The sequence below is a fragment of the Temnothorax longispinosus genome, chromosome 6, assembly GCF_030848805.1.
Source record: "Temnothorax longispinosus isolate EJ_2023e chromosome 6, Tlon_JGU_v1, whole genome shotgun sequence".
NCBI lineage: Eukaryota > Metazoa > Arthropoda > Insecta > Hymenoptera > Formicidae > Temnothorax > Temnothorax longispinosus.
This window is the reverse complement of record NC_092363.1, coordinates 11745933-11759235: the sequence shown is the minus strand read 5'-3', so window position 1 is coordinate 11759235 and position 13303 is coordinate 11745933. Positions and strand designations below refer to the sequence as shown.

Below are 13303 nucleotides of genomic sequence, written 5' to 3'. Positions count from 1 at the left end.
GCTAAGTTCCGTAGGGATGACAGGTGGTGCCGGAGCGTGGGATCACCGACTGAATGTAACGACGATAGTCGCGACGAGGGAGGAACGGGCGCTCGGAGGACGCACGGCGGAGTGGTCGGCCGACGGGCGGGCCACCGGGACCTGCCGCTGGAAAAGCGCCGGGAATGTCTCGCACAGCGTAACACGGCCCCGCCGCAGCATGAACATGGGTGTACCACCGCGACTGCAGCGCGGGTGGACGACCTGCACACTTCACCCGACGGCGCCCCGAGGGCCGAGCGGCGCCGCCACGGTCTGGCCAGCCGGGCGGGAAACCGCGAGGGGCCCACGCACATCCAGCAGCCAAATCAAACGGGCCGCGGGAAAATGGCAGAAATCGTCTGCAACGTCGCGAACAGGGCGACACACACGACCAATCGGCGGGGCGGAAAAACCGCGAGCTTGAGGGCGCGCGTGCGGGGGCCCGGCGTGGTCCCGCCGAGCCGACCGCTCCTCACTGTCGATTTAGCTGCGGACGAGGAGCCACCCCAGGACGAGCGCTCCGACGCCGCCGAGCAGCAGCGAGCAGCTATCACTGTAAGATCTCTACTCCGGCGCCGCCAAGTAATTGAGGGTTCGATCTCGGTCGCGACCCGGCGCCAGTAAATGTACATATCGATTAGATTACCGTGTGAATCGGCCTGATTACGTGTTGCACTTAGATACCGGCTCCCGCCGTTGTGGATGCCGGGTAGATTATCGCGGCTATTTGTCGGGACCGCGGGCGCGTGGCCGGCCGAGATCGTAGCCAGGAATATCTCTGAAAGCCCTACTCGAAAGCTCGCGTATGATCGACAGTCAATTCGCGGTTATCGCCGTGCGTATTTTGTGAATCGTGGACGGAAGCGTGCCGAGGGCGCGCGTGGTACGCTCCGGTGGATATTGTACTTAGTGTTGCGTATTCGGGTAAATTGTTGCGTGTCGTGTGCGGGAATCCCGTGTGCGTGTCGGGAGGGACCGCGCCGGGCACCTTGTGGTGCGTTACAAGTTCCGCGGATATTTTGCGTCGCGTGCGCGGGCAAATATCGTCGCGCTTGCTCGAGGAAGAATCTCGCGAGCGCGCCATTACATAGCGTTGCGTACTTGTGGGCTCGCGCTACGGACATTGTGTCGTGCGTGTGAGAATCGTTTATGTCGAGCGTAGGAGAGTTGTTTATGTCGAGCGTATGAGAACTGTTTATGTCGGGCGTATGAGAATCGCCGTGCGTTCGGGATCTGAGGATTAAGGCGTGGACGGATCGGCGTTACCGCGTGGTCGCGCTTATACAAATCGAGATTGCTGGGCTCGCTTGAGAGCTTCGTTCGCGAAGGGAGTCTCGCGGACGTGAACATCACGCGCTCCGCGCGTGCTTTAACTGCCGATCCGATTACCGCGTTGGTACCGGCCATTCGAGCGATATCCGGCCTTGGTTTCCCACTACGATTTACTTGTTCCTTATGTGAAATATATCTGATTAATATTGTTTATCGTCGAGCTTTATTTTGTGTGTTGCTTGCGTCACGCTCCTTCTCCACCTTCACCCCTGTCACGCGGAACTACGCCCTGAGCTCGCGGCGAGGCTAGGGAGGTGGACGTTATCGAGACGTGGTGCGCGTCTATAATCGCACCTGGCGCCCAATCGAAAGGTATTGCCCAAGACCTCAGATACGGGAATTACGGTAAGAGATGTGATTTCGTTATCCCCTTGGAACTATCGTCCGGCAATCAGCGGGTTAATTTGCAGCCGCGCCCCTTCGGCCAGCGAGACCGAGGGAAATCGGGTTGCAGACTATAATAAATGGTACAAGTTAATAAAAGAAGAGGGGATACCGGGTTATTTAAAGAAGGGATGGGAAAAGAGTAGATGGAGCAGGGTGGCGAGATTTAGATTAGGGACTGAGATGAGGAAGAGCAGATTCTGGGAAACGGAAGAGAAGAAGAAATGTAGACTATGTGATCATAGGGAGGAAACATGGGAGCATGTGTGGGAAGAATGTAGGAGATGGGAAGCAGGAAATGGTAGTTGGCAGGAAGCGTTGGGATGGTAGCTAGATGAGGAAGGGGAAGGAGAGGAATGGATGTTAGAGTTAGAAGGGGAAAGAAGGGGACGAAAAGGGGAGGCGGAGAAATTAGAGGAGGGAAGAGGGTAATAGGAGGGGTGGGGGTGAGGAGGAGGAAGAGAGAGGAGGAGGAGGAAAATGGAAACGGAATTAAGAAGGGTCGATCATTTAACTTGTTACAGATAACCCAGGATGGAATACGAGGGAAGAGCGATAGCGGAGGCGGTAGGAAGGATAGTGGAGGAGAAATTAAGGAAGATGACGAAGGAGAAGAAAGAGGGTGACAAAAGAAAAGAGGAGAGGCTAGAGGAGCTAGAGGAGAAAGTAAAGAAAATGGCGAAGGAGAAGAAAGAGGCTGATAAAAGGAATGAAGAGAGGATAGAGGAGCTTGAGGAGAAAGTGAGAAGATTGGAGAGAAAGGTAGAAAGACTGGAGCTAAAGGGAGGAAAAAGGAAGAGGGAGGATGATGAGGAGAGTGGGGCTGGGAAGAAGAAATGGCGGGCGGGGACAGGGGAAAAGAACGAGGACGATCAAAGGAAAAGGAACGTGATTTTAAGGGTAGAGAAGGAGAAATGGAGAGGCAAGGAGTCGAATTGGGAGAAGGTGAAGGAGTTGTTCGCGGAAGGACTCAAGGTAAGGGTGACGGTGAGAGAGGTGATTGTGATGGGACAGAGGGGAATGTGGTTAACCATACTGGTGAAGTTGGGAGACGAAGAGAAGAAGTGGCGGGTGCTGGAAGCGAGAAGAAAGGCAGGGAATAGAATAGGGGTGAAAATACACGAGAACAAGTCGGTGGAAAAGAGAGATAGAGAGAGAGAGAGAGAGAAGAGGGAGGAGAAAATAGAGGGGAGAACACGTAGGAGTACAGGGAGATCGGAGGATGAGGAGATGTCGAAGGAGATGGAGGAGAAGCTGCTCGTCGGAGGGGAGTCGGAAGATGAGAAGGAGGAAGGAAGAAAGAGGGACTGGGCCAAATAGGAGGAGACGAGATAGGAGGGACTGAGGACCTAGGGCGGGGGCGAAGCAGAAGCGGGGGGAAAAAAAGAGGAAGACGACCAAGGGGAGCGGAGCGGAGCTTGTGTTTATTTTGTATTTTGTTTATATTGTGAAAGTTAGATAATTGTTTGTAAGAGGTTTGGGTACATTCCTCATAAAAAAAACACCTTGTAAACCCTACGGGGATATACAATAAATATAATACAATACATTGTAAAAATTAGCGATTTTTCCCTTTTTCATTTTGACCTAGAAAACAATTGTGCAGAACAACAACACAAATTTATTCTTTACGTTTTTTGTACCTACCCTTCATTTAAAAAAGATTTGCTAAATAGCTATGAGATTTTTTTCATGATGGCCACTATGGTTTTATGGAGAAAAACGTACAAAAAACTGTAAAATTGCTTAAAAAAGGTACGCAAAATTGAGTTTTGGGAACTGTTTATATTTTGAACTTTAAACCTTAATATCGTCTAAATGGTTATATTTATGAAAAATATATAAGAGACCTTTTTTGTAGATCGTTAAATTTTCTACAAAAATGTGTATTGATTATTTCATAATTTTTGATAGTCGATATGATACAAAATTGATAAGAAGCAAAAACAAGTTTTATGAAATTTATCAAACTTTAACTTTGAATATCTTTTGAACGGTTGAATTTATGAAAAAATGATAAGAGAACTTTTTTTGTAGAGCGGTAAATTTACTACAGAAAATCTATGTGGCGCAATGCTGTATTACTGTTTGTTAGATAGTTATAAAATTTTTTTCTATCTTATATTGTAAATTTGTATGGACTCTCGTGGCTATTGCGTGGTCTGCAATAAAGTATTATTTTATCAGCAGTACTCGAGTGTGTAATTATTCCTCAATTCCTCTCATCAAGACGTCGGTAGTAGGCCGACACCCGGAGGGATAATCGACCTCCTGCGGTACCAAATACCTACATTGGTATTTGGTACTATATATATATAGTAAACCTTCGTTAACACAAACTCGAAGGGACTTCGGGATTCGAGTTCGTATTAACCGGGTGTTCGGGTTAACAAGGAAATCTTGTCCCTCGTTAACACGAATTCGTTCGTGTTAACAAGGTCAACTAAAAAAAATTTAGTAGATAGTTATGGCGCTATGGCCACTTTATTTTGGCTCGTTGCCATATATTCGCTCGTAGGACGATGGGAAGCGCAGTGTAGGTGGAGTCGTAAAGAGATAAGGCAATATATACACGTTTTATTCTTAATCCTAGTATGTACAATCATAGAGGTTTCTATATATGTGGCCCTGAAGGGTCGTTTGTTCCGCACTATGGCGGTGGCCGCCGTCTGGTGGAGTAGCTGTAGTTTTCGTCCATCGAGGAGAGGTTGAACGCCGTACTCTGCGGTCCCTTTGGTCCTGTTATTGCTTTGGTATTTCGGCGGCTGCGATGAGCATGGGTTGGTCAACGTCACCAATCTCCGAGGAAACAGCTCGATGCGTTATACTCAAAAGACTAGGCACTCTCAGTACTTTCTTATAGCAAGTAACGGTAAATCTGAAGAATTTGGGCCTCCTCACCGATTTCGTTGAACTTAGGCTTAATCGACGCGTTTTTGCACAAAACGACCGAATCTGGCAGAAAAAAGTGTCGCTCTGCCCCACGAAGCGAGATATTAACGGTTAAAGTTGACTACTATCAGTTATGAGACCTGTCATACCGACGAGCTGTAGCGACTACGAAGATGCCCTGCAGCCATATGCGCATGCTCAGTGGCTGCACGCGCATGCAAGAGGTCACGTGACAACTGTTTGGTTGGTAATTCGAAATGATATTCTTTTGTTTTATCATAAGTTATTGTGTCAAAATGCAGCTGCACGAGTTTTTGGCAGTGACTCACGATAAAGACAAATTAATAAATTATTTAATAGAACATAATGTGATAAGCAATGAAATATATTGTCCGAATTGCAATAATAAATTAAAGTTGAACAGAGATAATTTCTCATTTTGTTGTCGGAAAGTATTATATGAGAAAAATAAACATAAAAAATATGTGAAGAAACAATGCACATTTAAAGGAAGTGTTAGATTTGATACATGGTTCAGCAAATCTAACTTAAGCCTGGAAACAATATGCAGGATGACTGCATATTTTATTATGTTAAGATCTCCGAGACTATGTTTATGTGCACAGAGTTACAACTTTCTCAGCATTCGGTTGTTGACTGGATTTCTTTTTGCCGAGAAGTAAGTATAATTTAATATACCTAATACAATGAATATATGTTCAATAGATATATATTTATAGAATTTGTTATGTTGATTTGTTATAATAGGTTTGCATATATTGGGCCGAAAAGAACTCAACGAAACTTGGAGGGCCCAATATAATCGTCGAAATAGACGAAGCAAAATTCAGCAAAAAAAAGTACAATCGTGGCCGAATAATCGAGGGAAAGTGGATTTTCGGTGGATACAAACGTGGCACAAAAAAAAATTTTATTGTGCCAGTGCAAGACCGCACGGAAAAAACTCGGCTTGCGCTGATCAAGGAGTGGATTCTACCTGGGACGACGAGAATGTCGGATTATTGGAAGTCGTACAACTGTTTAAACAGTGAAGGCTTCCAACATCTAACAGTAAATCACTCGATGAATTTTGTCGACCCAAATACCGGTAATTACATTGCAAATATTTAAAGAGCAACATATGCATTCGAAATACACAACACTAAACTTAGCGTTACTAATTTCTATTTGTTTGTCTATTCAGGAGCCCACACTCAGCACATTGAACGTGTTTGAAGAGAAGTAAGGGCTAATATCCCACGATATGGAACGCGTTCTTCGCATTTAGTGGGATATTTAGCTGAATATCTCTTCAAACGCGTTCATGCTTATGAAGATCGCTTAAGCAGTTTTTTCCGTGCAATTGCGAAATTGTATCCACCGAAGACTGTGGACAATGAAGCAGATGTCTCGGAAGCTACATAATTTCAAGTTTAAGTTAGATCTGCTAAACCATGTATTAAATCTAACACTTCCTTTCAATGTGCATTGTTTCTTCACATATTTTTTATGTTTATTTTTCTCATATAATACTTTTCGACAACAAAATGAGAAATTATCTCTGTTTAACTTTAATTTATTATTGTACTTTGGACAATGTATTTTATTACTTATCACATTATGTTCTATTAAATAATTTATTAATTTGTCTATCATAATAAATTATGTTAATATTATTGCATCCCTACTCGTCAATATATCCTATATAATATATCAAAGTATGTACATGCGTGGGAGGAGGGACTTCGTCCCCGTGCACCTTTTCCCCATGATTGGTGTGAGTGAACTTAGAAGTGTGAGTGGGGGGGGGTTGGCCTTCTCACTGATTTTAGGACACGCCTTCGGCGTATAGATTAGTGACGCGCTTTAAAAGTATTTAACTGTTAAATACTTTTAAAGCACGTCACTAACCTACATAGGTTAGTTGACGCGCTTTAAAAGTATTTAAGTGTTTAACGTCGGTATGACAGGTCTCATAACCTGATAGTCGTCAACTTTAACCGTTAATATTTTGCTTCGCGAAGCAGAGCGACACTTTTTTCTGCCAGATTCGGTCGTTTTGTGCAAAAACGCGTCGATTAAGCCTAAGTTCAACGAAATCGGTGAGGAGGCCCAAATTCTTCAGATTTACCCAAGTAGCTGAGCCGCAAATGCTATATTGTAAAGCTTTTTCTGTGCGATCTTGTATACAAGTCCTCGTTGTATTTTAAATGCGAGAAACGAGGCCGCCTAGCGGTGAAAGGTTGTTGTGGTTCTTTGTATCGCAATCATGTCGACGGCACGTATTCGGCGCGCGCAGCAGGCTGCCGTGCTGCTGGCGCGCTCGCTCCCGGCAAGGCGCAGACAACGGGTTGCCGTTTGGTAAGGGCGTGCTTGCATGCGATCGGTGTGGCGGATGAGTCGCCGTTTGTCAGGGGCGCTCATAGCCGCCACAATAGTATTGCATATGTTTTTTTTATTATTTATACAGCAACTTAAATAAAATATAACTTACAAACTAGGAATCTCCACAACCAACCACTTGAACAATTAAACTTGACACCTAAATTATCTGCTATAGATATCACTTTTTCCTGATTTAGCGGTCCATTTATTGGAATATTTGAAACTCGCATATGATTTGCGACGCTATTTCCTACGGTCTCGCTATCCGGAGGAGGGCAGTCGCGGATTTACAAAACGTTAAGTTAGGTTAAGAGACGTCAAGGTAACGCGGGCGGATGTCCGCAGAAAATTGCCAGATAACCGAAGCCGTTTTCCACAAACGCAATAATGGGCACCAGGCGCGAATATTCGCACCACCGTACGATACCTTAGCACAATGACTTAACGCAATATCTCAGGGTGTAGTTCCTTCTTTTCAATTAATCATACACAACTTAACAGAAATACAATAGAATAATATGATATATTTATATATTTGAAATCAGAGATAGAACAATATGTTTGAAATAAGAAGAAAAAACAGATAAAAATATCAAGAGAGATGTGCGGACAAATATAAGTGCGGCAAACCGCCTTCCACGCGAACACGAATCACAAATACTCAAAATCTCGAAGAATACACAACAAGCCTACCGCGCAATACCGACTAATATTCACGCATACTCACGAATTTAACGCAACAACGAATACACACGAAGACGCAATAACTGCGGGCGATTTCGCCATGTCGACCCTGCCGACAGACGATTGTCCTCGCAAATGATACCTTAACTTTCGGCGGGCAATCTCGCCATGCCGAACCGTCGGCAGACGATCGTCCTCGCCTCGGTTATCCCCAAGCACAAAATGACCCGAATCGCGGACGATTCCGCGGCTCGCTACGCGAATCCCGAGATTTCCCGCGAAACCCGGTAATTCCACGGCACCGCGCCAATCCCGACGACTCGAGGGTCTTACCCAACGCAAAACGCCATATTCAACTTCCTCGCGAAGCCAAGTACTCTATTGTTTACATTCGCTCCAACACACTAATTACGAAATTGAGTGCCATTCAACATAACACATTGCCATTCGCGAAACGCAATCTCACTAACAATTACCGCGTGACCGCCCGAATCCGCAACACGAATCGCGCAATTGTGACTCTAACATTTACCACGACTATCAACAACATTTAACACAATTTACCGAATACGCAACGTGATTGTCGGCCGTAGCGGTGTTCCCGGGGAGGGCATATGTGATCTCTACTTACTGGAGGATTCGTTCTCGGCGGGGCCCCTTCGTGAATTCCAATTTACACTTCTCGACAAGGGAGAGCGCAAGGTAACGGTGAGCGTTCATTCTCCAGATAATAGGTATTGACAGATAATTCAAGGTACCCCAGAACGCGATATAGACCGGGGCCATCGCCTCGAACGAGTCCTCACTTATAGTCCGAGAGCTGAGGGACCAAAAATGCAACAGTTTTATAAAGGCTGATATTTTAACATTAGGTCATGTATCGGTTGTATATCAATAGCCTACCGTCAGTCAGCCAGTTTTCCTAACAGCTGGCGCGGGGACGGCTCCAAACTTGTAAAAAAAAACGTGTATGTTGCAACTGTTTTATAAATTCTGAAAATTAGTTTGTAGATAGTAAATCAACTAACAAACTGTATGGGTGTGGTCAGTCAGCAAAATATTGCAACGGTACGCGTCAGCAGCGCGCTAAAGTCATCAAAGATTGTAGTTGGTGAAAGTGTTGTATAAAATCTAAAATTTTGCATACAATTAGTTAATATTATTTAAAACAGGAAAAACATAGTCAGTCAGAATTTTTATGTAACAAACGCCGTCAGCAGCCAATAGAAAGGCACGCTGCACGCTTGATTTATATAGCACGCTCGACCGCAAAATGCTTTTATGTAATTCTGAAATATTTGTAATTCAATAGTTTATTTAAAATATTAAGCAGTCTGCAGAATATTATATTCTGAGACCGAAGTATAACACTATTGGTTCCATCAAGAGCAGGTATACAGTCGACAGTGAACGCAGGTATAAATTGACCCACAAGTAACCTTTGTGTACACGATTCCCTCGCTTTATATAGGTGTGTATAATACATTCCCCTCTTTTTTTTTAAGCTAAATTTCGTCTGTATTGGAGGCAGCAGATGTTTGCGAAGTGTAGTTTGTGAAAATTATCCAACAGATTTGTAATCTTAATTATGACGCTAACGTCTCCATCAAGTGCTCTGATACCAATATACTCATAATTATGCTGGGTAATATGAGTAATTTAAAAAGCGATGTGAAGATCTGAATGGAAGTTGGCGTTGGCAACTCTCTACAATACGTCAACGTCACTGAGATGCATAAACGCTTAGGACAATCGATTTGCGCTGCTCTTCCGGCTCTACATGCCTTCACTGGCTGCGACTAGAACCCCGCCTTTTTCTGAAAAGGAAAAAGGCGTCCATATAATTTGTTGGTGCAGTCAGAGGATTTTCAAAAAGCATTTGCGAATTTCAGCGCATTAAATGACAATAATCGTACAAGTGTAATGGAAAAAATAGAGGAATTTGTCTGTCGATTGTATGGTCACAAAAAAATTAAGAATTTGAATGAAGCTCGTCTCGCAATATTTTCAAAAAGCTACACATTTAAAGATAACGACGACACTTTTAAAATTAATGCGAAGAATTACGATGCGTTAAATCTTCCGCCATGCAGAGCTGAGCTCATCAAACAAGTCCATCGCAGTGCATATATATCTGATATTTGAGCCCACGCACACCAAAAGATACCAACCACAAAGTTAGCAGTCAAAAATGGTTGGCAGGAATCAGAAGGACGATACGAATTGGACTGGTTTGAAGGGCAGCAAATTCCTACATTTGTTAAAGACGTCGTAATTCAACCAAATGATGAATCAGGTAATAAATAATTTCAAGCAAATTTGTCATCCTTTTTTTCATTAATAAACTAATTAAATGTATTATACGTTTACTAATTTGCAGATGCTGAGTCCGTGGTAACTGATATTGAAGAAAATTACGATGAGTCTGATAAAGCATATGATTGTAGCAGCGATTCTGATTAGAAAAATTATTTTAATTTTTGTAATATTAATTTAAGTACGATATTGAAATAAAATATTTTTTTAAAAAAGTTACGGCGTTTGTTAAATAAAAATTGACGATTGTTTTTTTCTTATTTTCAATCCCATAAACTACTTGCTTTATTATATTTTCATTTTTACAAACCATACTTTTTATGACTTAAGCGCGTTTCTGACGCGTCCGTTTCGTCCCGTTGATTTATTTCAATATTTTTCATGTTAAAGAAATTATAGATAATATTTTGTATTAAAACCATTTATTTTATTATTAAATATAACCAGCCCGCGCCACCAAGCGCGTTATATAAATCAAGCGCGCGGCGCGCTTTTCTATTGGCTGCTGACAATGTTTGTTACATAAAAATTCTGACTATGTTTTTCTTGTTTTAAATAATATTAACTAATTGCATGCAAAATTTTAGATTTTATACAACATTTTCACCAACTAAAATTTTTTGATGACTTCAGCGCGCTGCTGACGCGTACCGTTGCAATATTTTGCTGACTGACCATACCCACATAGTTTGTTAGTTAACTTACTATCTACAAACTAATTTTCAGATTTTATAAAACAGTTGCGACATACATGTTTTTTTTACAAGTTTGGAGCCGCCTCCGCGTCAGCTGTTAGCGAAACTGGCTGACTGACGGTAGGCTATTGATATACAACCGTTACAGGACCTAATGTTAAAATATCAGCCTTTATAAAACTGTTGCATTCTTGGTCCCTCAGCTCCCCGACTATTACGCGGGAACGCCAGAGTGGTGACCTTACAATAGTTAATGTCCTCTGCAAAATTTCTGGATCTGGCCTAACGGTGTTCACTTTGCTCGGTCCGGCACGACAGTGACGGGGCATTGGCCCGCCGGGATCACGCCGGTTCCCCGCGCTTGCGCAGTGGCCACTTGCAATGCCCACCGATCCGAGCGCGCTCTCCCAAGCGCCTAGCGCCGTTCCTTCCTGCGACGCGACTCGTACTACACATTGCCTCGGCGCGGTCCCTTCGAATAATTCGGCTGTCCAGGCCGCGATTATTTGACCGGCGTTACGTGGGCCAAGCTGGCCGGGTCAGGGCCACGTCTACCGGCAGCCCCTCGTGGTGGCGGCCACAGGGTCGTGCACGTTCCCTGGGCCGTGACGCCGCACCCTGGTTTCCAATACAATATTTCGTCAGGGCGTCTCCCGGGGTTCCTCAGTTTCTTTTGCGGCGGCCGCGCTCGGGGTCGTATCTCGTACGGTGGCCTTCGATGTTGCTTGCGGGGAGGTCCGGGCGTGACCCGACCGACGGCCACGTCCCTCGGCCGTCTCCTTAAGTGCGTCCTCTGATTCCTCTCTCGTGGCGACTCAAGGCCGTTACAATGTGGTCCGGTCACCACCGGCAATCCCCTAAATAAATCTTACAAACTAATTAATAAATCCGCCGAAGCGGCGCAATTAGCTAGCTTCCCGCTCCGAGCTAGGAAGCACCCCCGAATTTTCCCTTGGCCGAGCCCGTCCGGGTGGCGGACGCGACTTGTCGCGTCACAACTCCCCCTCCCCAGACGAGCGCCGAGGGGGGACCCCGACCCAGACATCTGATCACCACTCCGGCGTCGGAGTATTCTGTCAAATTTCGAAAAAGAGATCACTATGATTTATAAACCTGGACCGTACCACACCGAAACATACACCATACCACACAAAAATCATACCAAGAAATCCGCCACAGACCAACATTACACCCCAATCAGCCCTCCCGAACTCATACCCTGAATCCTGACAGCACCCTAACGTGAGATAATACTCTACCGACGGACTGACCGCGACGGTTACGACTTAGACATCGGAATCAGGGGGGTGATAGGGCTTAAAGTCTTGCACGTAAACTTTACCAGCGGGTGATCCGTCCGGCTGAGCCACCTCGTAAACTGACGGAGAGATCACTCGTTGTATTCAGAGTGGTTTTTGGAACTTCCGTGCCAACTTGCCGGCCACACCCTGTGCGGCGGAAGATAACACATGTTATCGTCGCAACACTAAATCACCGACACAAAATTTACGCGGCCTTCTGCGCAAATTGTAATGCGCGGCTTGTTTTTGGTTTGCCTGATCGAGGTTTTCCGCCACTCACTCCCTGATGACATGCAACTTCCTCATACGTTGCGACCATTCCTCGGGGACTCGCGCCTTCACCTCGGCAGCTTCATTCCCCTGATCGAGTAAGGAACTGGGCGGCGTTAACTCGCGCCCAAAATTAAAAAAAAAAAAAAAAAAAACGGGAGAGGTGCCTAACGACGAGTGGAATGCGGTGTTGTACGTAAAACGAAAATGCGGCAAATGAAGATCCCACTCCTTATGATCCTTCTCAATAAAAGCTATGATCATCGTCTTCAATACGCGATTGACCCTCTCCAGCGGATTCACCTGAGGATGATATGGGGGCACTGTCGTATGCGTGATTCGATTTTCCTCCGCAAAACTCTTAATGACTCGATTAATAAACTCGGTCCCGTTGTCCGTCAGAAGGATTTTCGGTGTACCCCACCGAGACACGATTAAATCCTCGAGAGCTTCTCGAATTTTCGGACCCGTGGCCGCTCGCAACGCTTTAATTTCTACCCACTTCGTAAAGAGATCTTAGATTACTAACAAATACTGGTAACCGGCCTTACTACGCGGCAACGGTCCTACGATATCCGCGGCCATCGCGGTCCACGGCTTTTTTATCACACGACGTCCCATCCAACTCGCTGGACCCTGTTCTACCTTCGTTCTTTGACAGGTGTCACAAGTCCGGATATACCTCGTTACCTCTCTAAACATGTTCGGCCAATAATACGCGACGGCAAGATGCTGATAAGTCTATTCGATACCTAAATGTCTGGCCTGAGGGGCGTCATGCGATTCCCTTGTACGCGTTGCTCTCGCGGCAATACTAATTTCCATCTATCGAGGTCCTCAACAATGTCGGAAATGACCGGTCTCGGCCGCAAAAAATACAATTGACCGTCCACTATCCTCCAATGCGCGAATCTTTTAGGGTCAGTAGCTACTTCCTGAAACCGTTTTTCTATACCACGCATTGGTGGTATATCCGCATTCCGCTATTTCCACGACAGAACTAATAAGTCCCTCCTCTCCGCT

The 13303-nt window shown here is 45.0% G+C and overlaps 1 protein-coding gene and 1 pseudogene across 3 annotated transcripts in view; both read left to right on the top strand.

The window, feature by feature from the left end:
- The window catches only part of LOC139814922 (sodium channel protein Nach), a 364065-nt gene that overhangs the window by 114111 nt on the left and 236651 nt on the right, over positions 1 to 13303 (top strand). The window lies entirely within an intron of this gene.
- Positions 5104 to 6105, top strand: LOC139814126 (uncharacterized; annotated as a pseudogene).